General features: G+C 42.7%; 1 non-coding gene and 1 pseudogene across 1 annotated transcript; both read right to left on the bottom strand.

Moving 5' to 3' along the window:
* Positions 1–12,982: 12,982 nt before the first annotated feature.
* On the bottom strand, positions 12,983–13,088 carry LOC147939765 (small nucleolar RNA R71). The gene has a single exon (XR_015564866.1). It is a non-coding gene; the product is annotated as a small nucleolar RNA R71 (small nucleolar RNA).
* Positions 13,089–17,618: 4,530 nt separating this feature from the next.
* On the bottom strand, positions 17,619–19,863 carry LOC104709295 (uncharacterized; annotated as a pseudogene).
* Positions 19,864–20,492: the final 629 nt, after the last annotated feature.

Genomic DNA, 20,492 nt, shown 5'->3' with positions numbered 1-20,492 from the left:
TCAGATGGAGAGCCCAGACGAAGCAGTCAAAGACCCGGTTGAACCAGTGACGCAGTCCGAACATGAAGCGGTTAAGGAGCCTGTTGTTTCTGAAGATAGACCTGCGAGGTTCATCCCTCCACCGTACAAGCCTCTTCTACCATTTCCAGTGAGGTTCAAGAAGCAGCTTACTGAGCAATACAAGGCCTTGTTCGAAAAACAAGTCAAGGAGATTGAGTTGAGGATCTTGCTGGATGCATTCGCACTTGTTCCTCATTACCAAAAATTCCTCAAGGACTTAGTGATGGAGAGATCAAAAGAAGTTCAAGGCATGGTTGTACTAAGTCTTGAGTGCAGTGCAATCATCCAGAAGAAGGTTGTACCTAAGAAGCTCAATGATCCTGGATCATTCACTCTACCCTGCTCCATTGGACCTATGTATTTTGAGAGGTGCTTATGTGATCTTGGCGCTTTAGTGAATCTGATGCCATTCTCTGTGGCTAAGAGGTTGGGTTTCACAAGGTTTAAAGGTTGCGACGTCTCACTCATCCTCGCAGATAGATCAGTGAGATTTTCACATGGTATTTTGGAGGACTTACCTGTCAGGATCAGAGACGTGGAAGTGCCAACCGATTTCGTGGTTCTGGAGATGGATGAAGAGCCGAAAGACCGTCTGATTCTAGGAAGACCGTTCCTAGCGACTGCTGGAGCCATCATTGATGTCAGAAATGGCAAGATTGACCTCAATCTGGGCGACGACTTCACTATGAAGTTTGACATCAATGATACCTTGAAGAAGCCAACGATAGGAGGACAAGTCTTCTACATTGAAGAGATGGATAAATTAGCTGATGAGTTGTTGGAGGAACTAGCTGAAGAAGATCATCTCAAAACTGCTCTAACCAAGGATGGAGAAGAAGGGTTCCTTCATGAGGAGACCATTTGCTACAAGAATCTGCTAGATTCCCACAGAGAAACGGATGGATCAGAGGAATTCGAGCAGCTATCTGATGCAGAGGACGTACGTGCAGTTGAGACAGAGAGTTCAGAACGTGATATCTCTCACTCGACCGCGACCATTCCAGACTCTCATGCTGACGACTGGTTGGAACTGAAAGCTCCAAAGGTAGAACTTAAAACTCTTCCTTCCGGGCTGAGGTACGTCTTCCTGGGAACCAATTCTAGTTATCCTGTTATAGTGAATGATAGGTTGAGTGATGATGAATTGGGGATGATAGTAACTGAGCTAAAAAAGTATAGAAAGGATATTGGTTATTCTTTAGATGACATCAAGGAAATTTCACCTAGTCTTTGCACCCATAGGATCAATCTTGAAAATGAATCATATGCTAGTATTGAACCCCAAAGAAGATTGAATCCTAATCTGAAAGAGGTAGTTAAGAAAGAAATTCTGAAACTACTTGATGCTGGAGTTATCTATCCTATCTCTGATAGTACTTGGGTATCTCCAGTGCACTGTGTACCTAAAAAGGGAGGCATAACTGTGATCAAAAACGACAAAAATGAGTTAATCCTAACTAGAACCATCACAGGACATAGGATGTGTATAGATTATAGGAAGTTGAATGCTGTATCTAGGAAAGATCATTTTCCTTTGCCTTTCATTGATCAAATGTTGGAAAGACTAGCTAGTCATCCCTATTATTGTTTCCTTGATGGGTATAGTGGATTCTTCCAAATCCCTATCCACCCAAATGATCAGGAAAAGACAACCTTTACTTGTCCCTGTGGCACTTTTGCCTACAGACGCATGCCATTTGCCTTGTGCAATGCTCCTGCCACCTTTCAGAGGTGTATGACTTCAATTTTCTTGGATTTAATTGAGGAGTCAGTGGAAGTGTTTATGGACGACTTCTCTGTATACGGTTCCACTTTCTCCTCCTGTTTGTTGAATCTGTGCAGGGTATTGACGCGATGTGAGGAGACGAACCTGGTGCTGAACTCGGAGAAGTGTCATTTCATGGTTGAAGAATGGATCGTTCTGGGACACAAGATTTCTGAAAGAGGAATTGAGGTTGACAAGGCAAAGATTGAGGTCATGGTTCAGCTTCAACCGCCTAAGACAGTGAAGGACATCAGGAGTTTTCTGGGACATGCTGGGTTTTACAGGAGATTCATCAAGGACTTCTCAAAAATTGCAAGACCTTTGACAAGGTTGCTGTGTAAGGAGGTTGAGTTCGAATTTGATGCAGCATGTTTGGAAGCCTTCAGCAAGATCAAGGAAGCCTTGGTTTCAGCACCCATAGTGCAAGCTCCGAATTGGGATCATGCTTTTGAGATCATGTGTGATGCTTCAGACTTTGCAGTTGGAGCAGTTCTGAGACAGCGAATTGACAAAAAGCTTCATGTCATCTACTACGCCAGTCGCACCTTGGACGAGACTCAAGGAAGGTATGCCACCACAGAGAAGGAACTCCTAGCAGTTGTGTTTGCATTCGAGAAATTCAGGAGTTATCTTGTGGGTTCGAAGGTCATTGTGTATACCGATCATGCCGCTCTGAGACATATCTACTCGAAGAAGGATACCAAACCGAGACTGTTGAGATGGATCCTGCTTCTCCAAGAGTTTGACATGGAGATAGTTGACAAGAAAGGAATAGAAAATGGAGTGGCAGACCATTTGTCAAGAATGAGGATAGAAGATGCTGTTCCAATAGATGACTCAATGCCTGAGGAACAACTTCTGGTCGCCCAGGTTTGTGAGCAGATGCATGACATCGGGGTTGAGAACCTAAAAATCAACTGTATGGCGATCACTTCGGATACTGCGCCATGGTATGCTGACTTCGTGAATTACAAAGTCTGTGGAGAAGTTCCTGATGACATGGATCCTTACAGGAAGAAGAAGTTTTTCAGAGAAGTAAACCACTACTTCTGGGATGAACCCTATATGTACAAGAGAGGTTCTGACGGTCTGTTCAGGAGGTGCATAGCAGAAGGGGAAGTGCAGGGAGTGCTTGAGCACTGTCACGACTCCACCTATGGAGGTCACTTCGCCACGTTCAAGACAGCTCTGAAGGTTCTTCAAGTAGGTCTCTGGTGGCCAACCTTGTTCAAAGACGCTCACAGTTTCATCACCAGGTGTGATGCTTGTCAAAGAATGGGCAACATCACAAGGAGGAACGAGATGCCCCAGAACCCGATCCTGGAAGTAGAGATATTTGACGTTTGGGGGATAGACTTCATGGGACCTTTCAACCCGCCATCAAATGGCAATGTCTATATTCTGGTGGTAGTTGATTATGTTTCTAAGTGGGCCGAAGCCATTGCCAGTCCTACCAATGATCACAAGGTTGTTCTGAAGTTGTTCAAAAGTATAATTTTTCCAAGGTATGGGATACCTAGAGCAGTGATCAGCGATGACGGAACTCATTTCATCAACAAAGTGTTTGAGAGTATGCTGAGAAAGTATGGGGTCAAGTACAAGGTATCTACTGCGTATCACCCTCAGACCAGCGGACAGGTTGAAGTCTCAAATAAGCAGATCAAAGGTATTTTGTCAAGGATTGTCGGGGTTTCGAAAAAAGATTGGTCTGTCAAGCTGGACGAGACTCTCTGGACGTACAGAACAGCGTTCAAGACGCCAATAGGCAGAACACCGTTTCAGTTGGTATATGGTAAAACATGTCATCTCCCTGTGGAGGTTGAGTACAAGGCACTTTGGGCAATCAAGCTGCTGAACTTGGATATTGACACAGCTCAGGCTAAGAGAACTCTTGACATCCATGAGTTGGAAGAAATAAGACTTGATGCTTATGAGAGTTCCAAGATTTACAAGGAAAGGACAAAGAATTTTCATGACAAGAAGATTATTGTCAAGGAGCTCAAAGCTGGAGATCAGGTTTTGCTGTTCAATTCCAGACTTAAGTTATTTCCTGGAAAGCTTAAGTCTAGGTGGTCTGGACCTTTTACAGTCAAAAATGTTCTGCCATTTGGAGCTATCACTCTTCTGAACAAGGATGGCAGCGAATTCACTATAAACGGCCAAAGAGTAAAAAAATATTTAGCTGATCAAGTCCGTCCAGAGGGGTCTTCTGTGCTCCCTTATGAACCTCCAAAAGCCTAAAACGCTGAAAAGTCAAGCTAGGGACTTTAAACAAGCTCACTTGGGAGGAAGTCCCAAAGGTATCACTGTAAATATTTTTTTTTTTTAGGATCCTTGTGTTTTTAATTTTTGTTTTTGATTTTCTTGTGTTCAGGAATCTACAGAAGGGAGTTTAAGCAACATATATAAAAAAAGGGGCAGTCAAACTAGTGAGATCAGGGGTCAAACCGAGTATGATAGTGCTACAGAAGCGAAATCAACAAAAAGAGGGAAATCGACAGAAGGAAACAGAAGGCAATATAAGGAGGGAATCTTAATTATTGGTTTTGTCACCCTTCCCCTCTATCCTACGTGCCCATCACTTCAATTTACCTCACCCCTTGTTTCCCCCAACCAGACATATCATCTTTATGTCTCACCACCTCACATCACTCCACCATCACTCTCTTTTTCTCTCCACTTGCACGACATATCAACTCCATCACTTCACCATAATTCATCTTTCTCACCCATCTGTTTAACCCTTCTCCCGTTTACTCTCAACCCACCAACCACAACAAACAACCATCAAACCCTACTCAATTATTCACTCACTCACTCTCTCTTTTCTCTCTTGCTTGACGTCGACGAAGGTAATTATCACCTTGCTGCTCAACTTAACCAACGATCGAAGCAACCGGATCCACCGTTCATTCCACCAACATCGACGACGAGATTGCCTTCCACCCCGCTCTGCCGCTCGAACCGCTGACCATCGACTCGACCAACGGTACTGCTTGCCGTTATCACCACTCGATCCGCCCCCTACACGCTCTGACTCGATCGACAACGACGAACGTCTCTCGTACTGCTTGACTCGATCTACCGCTGTTGTTATTCACACGTCTTCACGCCAACCACTCAAGTCACCGTCGAAGCTTCGAATCCTGGAATCTCCCTCGCTCGAGTCACCGAACCGTGTCGCTCGAGTCGACCCACGCTCTCCACTCGACCCTCGCCGTAAAAAAGCTCGATCGAGTCGCGCCATCACAGCTCGATCCACATCCGCTCGAGTCGCCGTCAAATCCTCCCTCGAGTCGAGCCATCACTACTTCACTCGATCGGTTTTTCTCGATCCGTCGTCACCGCTCATTCCACTCGATACACTAAAGTCACCACCGTCGACTCGATCCAAGATCCCCGTCGACTCGATCCAAGACCCACGTCGACTCGAACCAGCTTCACCCACATCTGATCGAGTCACGCCATCGAAGCACTGTCCACTCGATCCAGCTCGTTTGATTCACCGACGTGAACCATACTTGTCGTTGCCATTTGATACACTCCTCTCGTAGCATTCTAACAATCAAGTTTGTTAATTGCTCTTATTATTCGCTCACTAATGTATTAACGTTTAGCTTTGAGTTTACATGTTTCAGCGAAACAGAAAAAGTACTGAGTTTATACACGAGATGCGAGAGGCATATGGTTGTGTCGCCGGAGAACGTTCATCCCCCGAATCCATGGCGAAGCGTTTCATGAAAATGAAGAACATGGTTGACGAGGTTGTTGGGGGTTCAGAACAACCAGCGGGTTCGAGCAGACCAGACAAACCGCTCTCCAAGAGCAAGAGTCGCGGGAAGAGACCGGCACGAGCTTCCCTCTCGGGAGACCATGGCAGTGATTACGAACAGGAAGAACCTGCGTTGCGTCCAGCACAAGAGCCAAGGAAATCTGTACGACGGCGACAATACGAGACGAAGCTGACTCCGAAAGAGTACTACGAGCTGTTCCAACAGTGTGAGTTCAGTGGAACCAGATATCCACATCCTGAGACGATGGAGCTGCTAGGGATTGGGGAGGATGTTCAGTACTTGTTTCGGCGATGTCATCTGGAGAGAGTTATGAACACCCCCAAGAATGGATACAAAGAGGAGACAATTCAGTTCCTTTCCACCTTGGAGATGCACTGGTACGCGGATGAGCCAGGCATGATGTCTGATGGAGGATTGGGGTACATTACCTTCCGCGTTCATGGCCAGTTCTGCAATCTTACATTCCGAGCCATCGAAGAGATATTCGGTTTTCCCAGAGGAACAGGAACCACGCCGCAGTTTGACAGGAATGAGATAACTGCTCTCTGGGCAATGATCGGTAGCACGCCAGCATTTACTACATCAAAAACAAAGGCGACGAACCTGAGAAGCCCGGTGCTGCGTTACTTCCAGAAAGCCGTCGCAAATGCCTTCTATGCCAAGGAGATTAAGGGATATATTACTTATGGCGAGCTTGAGATGATCGATCTGGCACTTAAGGGACTCTCGTTCACTTCCATGGATTGTACCGCACTGCAAGGCGACATGTCCAACACCTCCATCTCGCTCTACCTTCTCAACTACATCATGTCATACAAGACTTGGGTCTCGAGACTCAAAAAAACCACACTCCAGGAATAATGTGCATGGGAGGTATAGTGACTTGGTTTCTTGAGGCTGCAGGAGTTGCTCTACAATCCGAGCCGCACCTACCACGCTGGATAGACAGAAACAACTTGCGGCAGCTACGCACTTTGGACTGGGGTTTGAGGAATGGACGATTGCTATACAAGTTTGTGCATCCTGCGGTCGGTCCCTCGAGACTACTCCTCCCTTGCGTCGACTTGACTACAATCTTGAGCGGTGAGCATATCGAGTTCATTCCCCCTGCAGAGACATTATACAATTCTGATGTTGAGGAGCACCACGTCAACGTAGCGGAAGCAGGAGATGATCCGATGGAAGACGACGCAGTTGAGTACCGCCCTGAGTAGTTCCACTTTGATGAGTACTCAGAACCAAGAATGGCTAGAGGGGTCAGAGCAGCTCATGACCGCCTCAACAAGCTTCAACAATGGGGGAAAGCTAGAGACAAGGCGCTCACCAGCCTTTCCAAGACTGTCAAGAAACTCGTGCGTATGTTTAGCTGCTCGACTTCCACAACCGCCGTCCCTAGGTCTATACCCGAGGATAACAGACCAATGTCAGCACGCCCTTCTGTGAACCCAGAGCGAACACCTTCTCCGATTCCCTCTCCAGCACGTGAATCTTCATATGTGTCACGGCAGCGGCAGCCTACTCCCGCCCCTTCACGCCACTCGTCACATGAATCTAGGGAGAGAAGGGGACACGGTTCGCGTGGTTCAAGAGCCTCCTCAAGTCGTCGATCAGCGCGTCGTTCTGCAGCTCAAGCTGAGCAAGAGGTTGAGCAACAAGTTGAACAGCAAGGCGATTACCAGCCTACGGAAGTGGTAATGTTAGTCTCGAACCATGGCGAATCCAGAGTTGATAACATGCAGTGCGACGAGCAGCCGAACACTTATCAGAACACGCAAGCGGTTGAGCAACAAGTCAACCAACCAGCTGAGACCACTCCCGCGGATCCTGAACACCGTGAAGGACAGAGCCAATATCACACACCAACTCCTTGGGCGAGCTCCGACTCCTTCTTCTACTACTGAGGTACTCCGACCTTCCCTTGTATATACCATCTCATTTGTGCATTGTTTCTGCTGTGATTCTTAAATTCTCCTGCAAATTGTTCTTACACAGGAGACTGTGTAATTTAAGTTTGGGGGAGGGTTTGAGATGATGTATCTGATGACGTTTTCTGTGATTCTTATTTCAAATTTTTGCATCATATCATGTTTGAGTCTGCATTCATCTATTTGCATAGAAAAGCCATAAAAATTTGAAAAATTTCAAAAATTTCCACAAAAACAGAGTGTTCATGTAGTTTGCATTTGCATATTATGATTGAGTCTAGTGTTGTTCATTTAGGAATGTTGCATTTAGCATAAGGGTTGATGATGATTGTAACCTTGTTAACATGCTGAATTCAATAGGATAGGATCAAGGCCCTTGTTATTAGTTCTTTGATGCATATTGATTGAACTTGAAATGTAAGACTGAACCAGGTTTTAATTCTCGAAATTGCATTCTAGTCTTGATTGAAGCCTGTTTTGAATTGACATCATTCCCTATCTACCTGAACCTAATCCTGACTTGCAATTATCATGTTATGCATTGAAGTTGAACTCATGGATACCACATACATACTTGGATTTTCTTTCTCCGTTTTACCACCCTTAATAATCCAAGTAGCTGATTCCCATCTTGGGAACAGTTTCCCGCACCCTTAACCAACTGTTCTTTCAAGCCAATTGTATTCTTGAGTGTGAGGTCTTTTCCGAGTTGAGCTTGTTAGAAAGTGTTAGGTTCTAGCCGACAAGAGTAGGATCCTGTGTAGTTCTAGTTCGCGCTATCCGGACTAGTAGGACTAGGTGAGAACTCGATTTTGGGTTTTGGGATTGGATTTGTTCTGAAAAGAGAAAGAAAAAAAAAATGGGTAAAGAGTCTTTAGGAGGGGGAATGTGTTTTCAAGGTTTACAAGTCTAGTAAAGGATGTTGGTTGTGCAATGTAAAAGAATTATTGGTTCTGGGCATAGAAAGAAAAGTTTAGACAAGGAAGAGAAAGCAAAACACTTAAGAAGTCTGAAATTCTAAGAGAAAGAGAACCATAGTGATAAAAAAGTTTCCCATCCGCTAGATTGAAATGAAGTAACCTTCTCCTAAGGCTAAGTTAAAAGAATGAGAGCATGGGTTTTAGAAGAGATATCGATGAGGGGTAGAGATAGGACCAACTTCTGGGTTAGAAAGTTAGAGCTAAGTTTTCTTGGGACCTTTGGGTAGACGGGGCACTGCTCTTGTATGTATCAGTTGGCTTCAACCTTTAGCCTTCTCTTAAACTCAACTCATTTTCGCGAGAGATCCCTGTTCTATATTGTTAACACCACTTGTAAAGAAGACCAATTTTTGTCTTTACCGCTTCACCCCAGCCAAATGAGTTCGATGACATTGCATAGCTTGATTCATGGTTCTTTGTTAATGAATGTTAAAGGGAATGATAGAAATGATGACATGTGTAGACTAAGGTTCAGAATCGTTTCAGGTTGAGATGAGCTTGTCTAAAGATTTTAAATAGAGTTCCTTCACCATGCATCATAGAACTAAAAACAAGGACCTTGATTCTAACTACTTTATTCAGCATGTTTTAGGTTCTGAGACCCCCATCTTCACACCTCTTCTCCATACTTTGTTCTTGATCGTTTGCTTGAGGGAAAGCAGAGAATAAGTTTGGGGGAGTTGATATGTCTATATTTTGTCTCTGCTAAACATGTTTTTGTCATGCATTTAGTAAGGATAACTAATTGTTTTGCATAAATTTCTAGTCTCTTTTGTACACTTTGCATATTTAGGTAGTTCTTGCATTATCTTCGCATACATCATGCATTTTGGAGTATTTCAGGTATTTAGGAGACTTCGGAGTCGTGCCGATCGAGTCGCGCAGTCATGCCGATCGAGTTGCGCAGTCGTGCCGTATATATTTTTTTTGTGTGGACCAAGTGGCCGGTTCATTAGTTAAATTTTTAAATTCGTAGGAAACAAGATTCAATCCTATAAATTAGTATTCTATAAATTAATAAACACTATAAATTAATAAATTTTACTGGTTCTAAGTCAAGTCAGTGTAAATAATTAACAAAATTCGATAATATAATAAAATAATACTTACTCTGTTCCAAAATATAGGATGATTTAACTATATTACGCATATTAAAAAGTTTTTACTTTTAACAAGTTCAACCAATCAGAAACAATACTGCATAATATAAAATACTAAACTAATCTAAAAGTTGCATAAAACCTTGAAAACATCTTATATTATGAAACAAAAACTTCTCTAAAACATCTTATATTTTGAAACGTAGGGAATATTTTTTGAAATCCCCATGTAAAATATAGTTCTAATAATATCATAAATTATTAATTATATACAATATATATATACTGATATAATAATGTATGTTTCTCCCAAAGCTCATTTCTATAGAACAGTTGTAATGTTGTATTTTCAAACTATAATGATATCTCTAAAATATTTTATAACATATCATAAAAAATAATTAAATTTTAAGGTTTTTAATTTTTAAATATACATCATTTCCAATTTGATAATTTAACAGATTATTTAAATAGGAGAATTGATTATTAGAATCTCCATAAGTGGGAAGAAAGGTCCACACCCTTTGAAGTAGACCTCGTACGCATAGAAAAATCCCATCGTGGGTTGTTCCAGTGAATTTATAGGGTTGGAAAATGTCAAATGAATTTTCTTGGGAATGCGGCAGAGCTCTTGCATCTGTGTCAAGAACATCAGGGTCTCGTTGTAGGGACCCGCAATGTCGCTGCTCCAACCACAAATCATGTCGGACGAGGAAAATTGTTTCTTCTTCTCTTGCATTGGACCCCGCTTTCGCCCTGATGAAGAGTTAGCTTTGGTAGGTGGGAAAGATTAGGAGTTGGAAGAAGAGATCGTCATGTTCGATTTCTCAAAGAAAGAAAAAAAGACAAGATACTCACGATTTGCTAAAAATTCTCCGATTAAAGTTTGTGGTATTTCAAAAAGAGAAATAGGAAGGCAAGAGTCTCTCGCTTTATCTTGGAGAGAAACCGCCTCGAGAATCACTGGAAGAGGAATTTTTTTTTCTCGGAGGGAAAAATAAATCCTGAAATCCTTGGGATTTACCGAAGGGATCTAAAATAATTAAGGGATTCCAATTAAAGGGTTCGAATATGCATTTAATTCTGAAGTCCCCCGATCTTATTAGCTCACGAGACTTGGGGCATATATTGGACCTGGAACCCCCTCCAGCGGGTCCGAATTCTCGCTTAAAGGCCTGGATCGTTGATTCACATGCCAATATTTGAATATGTGTCATAAGCGGTTCGAGAAGATGAGGAGCTCGGAGTGAGGAAGGTCAGCTTGGAGTATTTGATATGTCTATATTTTGTTTCTCCTAAACATGTTTTTGTCATGCATTTAGTAAGGATCACTAAACAATGTGCATTTTGGAGTATTTCAGGTATTTAGGAGACTTCGGAGTCGTGCCGATCGAGTCGTGCAGTCGTGCCGATCGAGTCGTGCAGTCGTGCCGATCGAGTCGCGCAGTCGTGCCGATCGAGTCGCGCAGTCGTGCCGTTCGAGTCGACTACCGTTCGAGTCGACGTCACTCCACTCGAGCCAACGCCATCACTCCACTCGAGCCAACGCCATCAGTCACTCGAGCCATTACTCATTCGCACATGTCAAGAAGACGTTCCATCTTACACGCTTCAGGAGATTCCCAAACCGACTCCTCATCTTGTCGTTTTAAGTTTTAGGGATTTTATGTCTTTACTATAAATACGTTTTGTTAAGTCTTGGCGACATCATCTTAGTTTTTATCTCGTTTTCTTTTGTAAGGTTTCCCTAGCCACCAAAAACGTACTCTGATTTTGTATCCTGAGATCTTTGAACTTATTCAGTATTTTGATTTGATTCCTTCTACAAAGTTGTTCTTCACATTTTTACTTATCTAAGAATGCTTGTTTCAATGTTTTCTGAGTTTGTATTGTTGATGATGATTTTCGGATCTGAGTAGTGCGTTAGTTTTTGAGGATGGGATAGATTAGGTGGAGGATCTTAGGATGTAGAGTGTTTAAGCGTTGATTGTATGATTCCCTTCTGGACTAGAGTAAGAAATACTAGTTTTTCTCTGATCAATTGGGACTAGGTTTGAGACATTTCCACACCCAAAAGGTGTTTGATGAAATGTCTGACCAACTAGTGCCAGAGACTTACGTTCCTAGCCTAAGAGATTAGTTGTCTAGGATGTTTGTTGATGTGAATGAACTTGTTTTTCATGCCATGCTTGATCATGTTCCTCTAGCGAGAGCTAGGTTTGGAAGTGGTTGAGTTTGAGTAGCTTTTGTCAAGAGATTGGATTAGCTAAGAAGTGATGTTCATTGTCTAGGGATAGATTGCTTGTGGCATGTTAAACACTCTGTAGACTAGGATACTCCACCGACGTCAATTACTCCCATCCTTAGGACTTCTTTCTTTCTGATTTTTATTACATTCCTGGAATTGTTTCGTTTCCTGCTTTTTAGTTCATGCTTAGACTCATTTATGTTTTTATTCATTTTCGCTTCTTGTCATGCATTCTCGTTTCTAGTTCTGTGACTCATTTCCGTTTTGCATTTTGATCATTCTAGGATTGTTACATAAAAACACTCTTTGAATTGGCTTAACTTGTGACTTCTTGATTGCATCTTGAGTGATAGTAAACTTTCCCAACTGGATTGACACCTTAAGTATTACAACGCATAAGGTTAATTGAGACCTACTAGGAGACACAAAAATCCTAGTATCAATTTGGCGCTGTTGCCATTTGGGATTCGTTTTGCTACATTTAAGATTTCAAGTTTTGCAAGATTAAGTTCTATTACACATATCGTTCTGAGTACTGATTTGTTTTGGTTGTCTACTTGTTTGTTTTGCATCTGAGGTACCTGCTGATCGCAACCTTGCATGCACACCAGATCCAGAGGGCATCAGAATCTCTTTCCTGTTATCGACGAAATCAATCGGTTGCAACGACCACGACAAGCTCATCAACTCACTGATCATCCCGCACCCGTCACTATGGAACAACTGAATGGACCACCTCCGGGACCGCGAAACATTGGTGCTAGGGATGCACCGAATACTCATACTCAGCATGCTGGAATCGTCCCTCCCGCTGTGCAGAACAACAACTTCGAAATCAAGGGCAGTATGATCTCCATGATCCAGGGAAACAAGTTTCATGGGCTACCTATGGAGGATCCGCTAGACCATTTGGACGAGTTTGACCGTCTATGCAGTCTCACCAAGATCAACGGCGTGAGTGAGGATGGTTACAAGTTGCGCCTCTTCCCATTCTCCCTGGAAGACAAAGCTCATCAATGGGAGAAAAACCTTCCCAAGGGATCAATCACCACTTGGGACGCCTGCAAGAAAGCCTTTTTGGCCAAGTTTTTCTCCAATTCCAGAACAGCACGTCTGAGGAATGAGATTTCCAGCTTTACTCAGAAGAGCTCAGAATCATTCTGTGAAGCCTGGGAGCGTTTCTAGGGTTACCACAGCCAGTGTCCACACCATGGTGTCAGCAATGAGTCATTACTGAGTACTCTCTACCGTGGTGTCCTTCCCAAAATACGCATGCTGCTTGACACTGCCTCTAACGGTAACTTCCTGAACAAGGACGTAGATGAAGGTTGGCAACTGGTGGAGAATCTCGCTCAGTCTGACGGCAACTACAATGAGGATTATGACTGCACAGTTCGCGGTGATACTGGGTCTGAGGAGAAGTATAAGAAGGACCTCAAGAATGTAAATGAGAAGCTTGACCGTATCTTGCTGAGCCAGCAGAGGAGCGTCCACTTCGTATCTGAGGATGACCCTTTCCAAGTTCTTGATGGGGAGGGTGAGCAGAGTGAAGAGATCAGCTATGTCCAGAATCAGGGTGGATACAACAAAGGTTACAACCCCTACAAGACGAACCCCAATTTGTCTTACCGAAGTAACAATGTTTCTAATCCACAAGATCAGGTGTACCCACCTCAACAATAACAACAAGGTCAACAAAAACCTTTTGTGCCTTACAATCCGGGATTCGCTCCAAAACAACAGTTCCAGCAGGGTTACCAAGCTCCCTCAGGACCACCGCCAGGATTCCGCCCTCAACCAGTTCAGCCTACTCCAGCCCCAGATCAAGAAATGAAACAGATGATGCAACAACTTCTTCAGGGCCAAGCTAACTGTTCTATGGATACTGCTAAGAAGTTTGCTGACCTTAGTCAGAGGATGGAATGTTCATACAACGATCTAAACGTCAAATTCAAAGCTCTGAATTCGAAGATAAGGTACATGGAAGGCCAATCCGCTTCTACTTCTGCACCAAGGCCCGACCAATTCCCAGGTAAAGCTGTTCAGAACCCCAAGGAGTTCGCCAATGCCATTACACTGAGAAGTGGGAAAACATTGCCTCCCAGGCAAAGAGCTCCAGACGTCACTGAGGACAGTGCGGAATTAGCTGGGGAGGATTTTGATCAGGATGACGCTCAGATGGAGAGTCCAGACGAAGCAGTCAAAGACCCGGTTGAACCAGTGACGCAGTCCGAACATGAAGCGGTTAAGGAGCCTGTTGTTTCTGAAGACAGACCTGCGAGGTTCATCCCTCCACCGTACAAGCCTCCTCTACCATTTCCAGTGAGGTTCAAGAAGCAGCTTACTGAGCAATACAAGGCCTTGTTCGAAAAACAAGTCAAGGAGATTGAGTTGAGGATCTTGCTGGATGCATTCGCACTTGTTCCTCATTACCAAAAATTCCTCAAGGACTTAGTGATGGAGAGATCAAAAGAAGTTCAAGGCATGGTTGTACTAAGTCTTGAGTGCAGTGCAATCATCCAGAAGAAGGTTGTACCCAAGAAGCTCAATGATCCTGGATCATTCACTCTACCCTGCTCCATTGGACCTATGTATTTTGAGAGGTGCTTATGTGATCTTGGCGCTTTAGTGAATCTGATGCCATTCTCTGTGGCTAAGAGGTTGGGTTTCACAAGGTTTAAAGGTTGCGACGTCTCACTCATCCTCGCAGATAAATCAGTGAGATTTTCACATGGTATTTTGGAGGACTTACCTGTCAGGATCAGAGACGTGGAAGTGCCAACCGATTTCGTGGTTCTGGAGATGGATGAAGAACCGAAAGACCCTCTGATTCTAGGAAGACCGTTCCTAGCGACTGCTGGAGCCATCATTGATGTCAGAAATGGCAAGATTGACCTCAATCTGGGCGACGACTTCACTATGAAGTTTGACATCAAGGATACCTTGAAGAAGCCAACGATAGGAGGACAAGTCTTCTACATTGAAGAGATGGATAAATTAGCTGATGAGTTGTTGGAGGAACTAGCTGAAGAAGATCATCTCAAAACTGCTCTAACCAAGGATGGAGAAGAAGGGTTCCTTCATGAGGAGACCATTTGCTACAAGAATCTGCTAGATTCCCACAGAGAAACGGATGGATCAGAGGAATTCGAGCAGCTATCTGATGCAGAGGACGTACGTGCAGTTGAGACAGAGAGTTCAGAACGTGATATCTCTCACTCGACCGCGACCATTCCAGACTCCCATGCTGACGACTGGTCGGAACTGAAAGCTCCAAAGGTAGAACTTAAAACTCTTCCTTCCGGGCTGAGGTACGTCTTCCTGGGAACCAATTCTACTTATCCTGTTATAGTGAATGATAGGTTGAGTGATGATGAATTGGGGATGATAGTAACTGAGCTAAAAAATGTATAGAAAGGATATTGGTTATTCTTTAGATGACATCAAGGAAATTTCACCTAGTCTTTGCACCCATAGGATCAATCTTGAAAATGAATCATATGCTAGTATTGAACCCCAAAGAAGATTGAATCCTAATCTGAAAGAGGTAGTTTAGAAAGAAATTCCGAAACTACTTGATGCTGGAGTTATCTATCCTATCTCTGATAGTACTTGGGTATCTCCAGTGCACTGTGTACCTAAAAAGGGAGGCATAACTGTGATCAAAAACGACAAAAATGAGTTAATCCCAACTAGAACCATCACAGGACATAGGATGTGTATAGATTATAGGAAGTTGAATGCTGTATCTAGGAAAGATCATTTTCCTTTGCCTTTCATTGATCAAATGTTGGAAAGACTAGCTAGTCATCCCTATTATTGTTTCCTTGATGGGTATAGTGGATTCTTCCAAATCCCTATCCACCCAAATGATCAGGAAAAGACAACCTTTACTTGTCCCTATGGCACTTTTGCCTACAGACGCATGCCATTTGCCTTGTGCAATGCTCCTGCCACCTTTCAGAGGTGTATGACTTCAATTTTCTTGGATTTAATTGAGGAGTCAGTGGAAGTGTTTATGGACGACTTCTCTGTATACGGTTCCACTTTCTCCTCCTGTTTGTTGAATCTGTGCAGGGTATTGACGCGATGTGAGGAGACGAACCTGGTGCTGAACTGGGAGAAGTGTCATTTCATGGTTGAAGAATGGATCGTTCTGGGACACAAGATTTCTGAAAGAGGAATTGAGGTTGACAAGGCAAAGATTGAGGTCATGGTTCAGCTTCAACCGCCTAAGACAGTGAAGGACATCAGGAGTTTTCTGGGACATGCTGGGTTTTACAGGAGATTCATCAAGGACTTCTCAAAAATTGCAAGACCTTTGACAAGGTTGCTGTGTAAGGAGGTTGAGTTCGAATTTGATGCAACATGTTTGGAAGCCTTCAGCAAGATCAAGGAAGCCTTGGTTTCAGCACCCATAGTGCAAGCTCCGAATTGGGATCATGCTTTTGAGATCATGTGTGATGCTTCAGACTTTGCAGTTCGAGCAGTTCTGAGACAGCGAATTGACAAAAAGCTTCATGTCATCTACTACGCCAGTCGCACCTTGGACGAGACTCAAGGAAGGTATGCCACCACAGAGAAGGAACTCCTAGCAGTTGTGTTTGCATTCGAGAAATTCAGGAGTTATCTTGTGGGTTCGAAGGTCATTGTGTATACCGATCATGCCGCTCTGAGACACATCTACTCGAAGAAGGATACCAAACCGAGACTGTTGAGATGGATCCTGCTTCTCCAAGAGTTTGACATGGAGATAGTTGACAAGAAAGGAATAGAAAATGGAGTGGCAGACCATTTGTCAAGAATGAGGATAGAAGATGCTGTTCCAATAGATGACTCAATGCCTGAGGAACAACTTCTGGTCGCCCAGGTTTGTGAGCAGATGCATGACATCGGGGTTGAGAACCTAAAAATCAACTGTATGGCGATCACTTCGGATACTGCGCCATGGTATGCTGACTTCGTGAATTACAAAGTCTGTGGAGAAGTTCCTGATGATATGGATCCTTACAGGAAGAAGAAGTTTTTCAGAGAAGTAAACCACTACTTCTGGGATGAACCCTATATGTACAAGAGAGGTTCTGACGGTCTGTTCTAATAGTTGTGATATTGGTAGCTTCGGAACGATGAACACACGTTCAAGTGGGTCGATGAAGCTTTGCTGAATGAAGTTGATGCATTGACTATGAAGAATGTTGGACTTGAGCAACAACTGAAAGAGCTTAGGACAGAGAGGTTGGAGTTTGAGAAGATGGTTTATGAGAAGATGGTGAAGGAGGTATTGGAGAAGGTTGAAGATGGTTTAGGTGAAGCCAAATCATGGAATAAGAAGATGATGAGTGTTATAGTGATAATATGGATGGTCATGATTGCGATAAGAAAAGTAGTTGGTTGAGGATGGTGTATGTTTATGTTTGTTTGTTTGTGATTTAAGACAATGTGTACTTGAAACCTTTTGTGTCAAACATGAAGCTATGCAATCTGAATTGATCATACCAAAGAGATAGAAAAGAAATAGATTATACTTAATGTCATAAACGTTCAGCATTTGAAACGAAATAGATCGTACAAAAGAGATAGAAAGGGAAAGAGTTTATGTGGTCGAAAATACAACATAGGCAACCACAAAATTCACCTTTTAAGACAAAAGACACTAAGCAACCTAGGAGAAGTAAGAGTTCATGTGGTCGAAAATACAATCTAGGCAACCACACAATTAGCACCCTAGTGATAAGTAGCTACTTGATCAAGCTTGAGTGAGTGACCCTTGACTTGGTTCAAGTTGAGAAGGCTGTCGAGAAGGCTGCAAAAAAAACATGACTTGAGAGTTAGTAACCAAAAGGAAAGTTAGAAACTGAAACCATCAAAGCAATGCATGATACCTTGGCAAATTCAGACTTATGGAACCTAGAGTTATGGTTAGCTTCCCCAGAAATGCCACAATGCATTATTCTTTTCTTCTGTTTTGGTTGCTTCTTAGTAGGTGACTCATTGACACCCTTCTTACTTTTCTTGTCAGCCTTGGTCTGTTTTTCCTCAGGTGGTTCTGCATACACTTTGTTTCCATTTGTACGAGGCCAAAACTTTGCACTTCTTTGTGGAGTCAGGCCTTCTTCATAGTTTCTCCTCCATATAGCTGTCTGGAACAACTGGCAGACCTAGTTTTCAGCCGTTAGCGTCTTATGAATGATGAGACCATATGCATGCTCACACGGGATGCCACATATTTGCCACTTTTGACACATACAAGTCATCTTCTTTAGACAGACACGGTGAGAGTCTCCACTAATTTTGACTTCGAAGGTGCCATTTGTGCTTGTTGACACCTTAGCCGTAGATGCTGCTTTGTGCTCAGCCGCGAGAAAATTAACAACATATGGAGTACAGATCCCTGCAAACATTTGTGAAAAACATGAGAAGTCTAAGCACAACAAATAATACATAAGTCGTAAGGATACGATGGATAAGATATATTTTACATGTGTGACTATGAGATAGGGTTGACCTCTTTGATATTCGCACCATGGCCAGTCGTCTTATTGTCTCTAGCATTGCAACAAAAGGCTTCTCTCTTGCCTTGTTGATGGAGCTGTTAAAAGACTCTGTTGAGTTATTGTCGACATCTTCGCAGTAATTACCAACCTTGTGGAATGCCCTGCACCAACTCTTTGGATTTTTCCTCATTACATCACTGTAAACGCGAGAGTCGTAAGCAAATATCCTCTCCAAATGGCACAAATACTCTGACTCATTGTAAGACCATGCCAAATCCCATAGTAGTGACTTCAGTCGAGCTTTGTTTCCATGAGCCTTTTTCAAGTTCCCGTAGATGTGTTGAACACACATCCGATGCTCTATCTTTGGTAACTCCAGAGAAACAACCTTGATCAATCCCTGACACATAAGACCAAAGACACAAATTAAATTAGTGAAGCCAAAATAAAAGAATAAGAGAAGACACAAAATAAAAGACACAAATTAAACTTACCTTTTTTCTATCGGACATCATGATGAATCCATCACCATCGTTTAACCCAAGGTCTTCCTTCAACAACTTTGCAAACCATAGCCAATTGTCAAAGTTCTCCACTTTTACAACTCCCCATGCTATTGGATATATACCATTGTTTGCATCCCTGCCTAAAGCTACCAATAGCTGACCCTTAATCTTATTCTTCAGATAGCAACCATCAATTCCTATGATCGGCCTACAAGTCGCAATCCCTATTCTTCTAATGTTGTCAAAACAAACATAGAACCTGTTGAACATGTCTTTACCATCATCATTCGTAAGACATGTGAATTCGGGTTTGCTTCCATAATCTCAGCTGCATAATCTCTTAATCTATGGAACTGCTCATCATACTCTCTCTCAATCCACTTTAGTGCCGTCTTCCTAGCAGCTTGACATTGAGGCCTAGTGATACTGATCTTCCAATCTGCCTTTACAATTTCTTCAATCTTCCTTGGCATGAAGAACTCGGGATCATCCCTAATCTTATCAACAAACAACCTAGCTATATGCAGCACTGTAAACATCTCACACTCTCTATTTGGAATACAACTATGCTTATCAGTAAACTTATTGATCCTCCACATCTTATCATTTGACAAAATCGACGCATAAACATTCCACTCACATTTAGATCCATCCTCATCATTAACACCAACACATTTATACCCTATTTTGGCTTTATCATACCTGTACTGCTTCAGATTTCTCCCAGTTTTGAGAACATAATCGAGACCCGCCTCTTTGAAAGCAACACCATTGAAAAACGCTTGCTTGTAGAACAACTCGCCATACCACGCCTCATATGCGTACGAGCTCTTACTGGACCGTCTTCACTCTCCGGGTACACATCGTGGCGGATTGGAGGTTTGTCGATAAACTCCTCAACCAACTGTTCGATGTGAAATTGGTCTCTATCTTCACCTTCTTCGTCGAAATCAGAAGTAGGGATGTCGGGATCTCTCGCGATTAACGCCATTGAATCTTTCAACTCGAAGGAACTCGAACTCGCTCTTTTAGGGTTCTTCGTTTTAGGGTTTGTAATGGGATTTTGGGTTTGTTATAAGTTTTACTCGGGTCAAAACGTGGTTAAAATTGAAAAATGCAGGTCAAATTCGGTTACAACACAAAACTCGGGTCAAATTAGGTTTACTCTGGTCTAATTTGGTTTACGCTTTTCGTAAAACGGTTTAGCAAACAGTAAACCATGACAAACCCAGTACTGGGTGTAATTAGATCTTGAACTTTAAATTGGGGGTGATATAAGAATAGAACTTTTGATTTGGAGGTAAATAACGATCGACCATAGTGGATGGGGATATATAGCTCGTGGCCAAAGTTCGGGCTCCATTCAGCAAGATATGATAGTTCTTGGGGGGAAATAGCTCGTTTTCCCGTCAAATACAGTATGACTGTTTGAGTATTTAGACGTTATGAGCATTACTGACAAGATCAAAATGGACATGTTTCTGGAAAATTATTACATTTAATGTACACAGTTATGATGTATTTCAATATAAATAAATATGTTTTAACCTCGATAAAGGTATGCGAATTCAAGGCAAAAAGCTTAATATAACACATTCTTTTCCAAATATGTGTTCTCAA

This window comes from Camelina sativa, chromosome 8, assembly GCF_030686135.1.
Source record: "Camelina sativa cultivar CO46 ecotype springtype chromosome 8, ASM3068613v1".
In the NCBI taxonomy this organism is placed as follows: domain Eukaryota; kingdom Viridiplantae; phylum Streptophyta; class Magnoliopsida; order Brassicales; family Brassicaceae; genus Camelina; species Camelina sativa.
The sequence above is the reverse complement of the archived record's forward strand: the minus strand, read 5'-3'. Positions and strand labels throughout refer to the sequence as shown.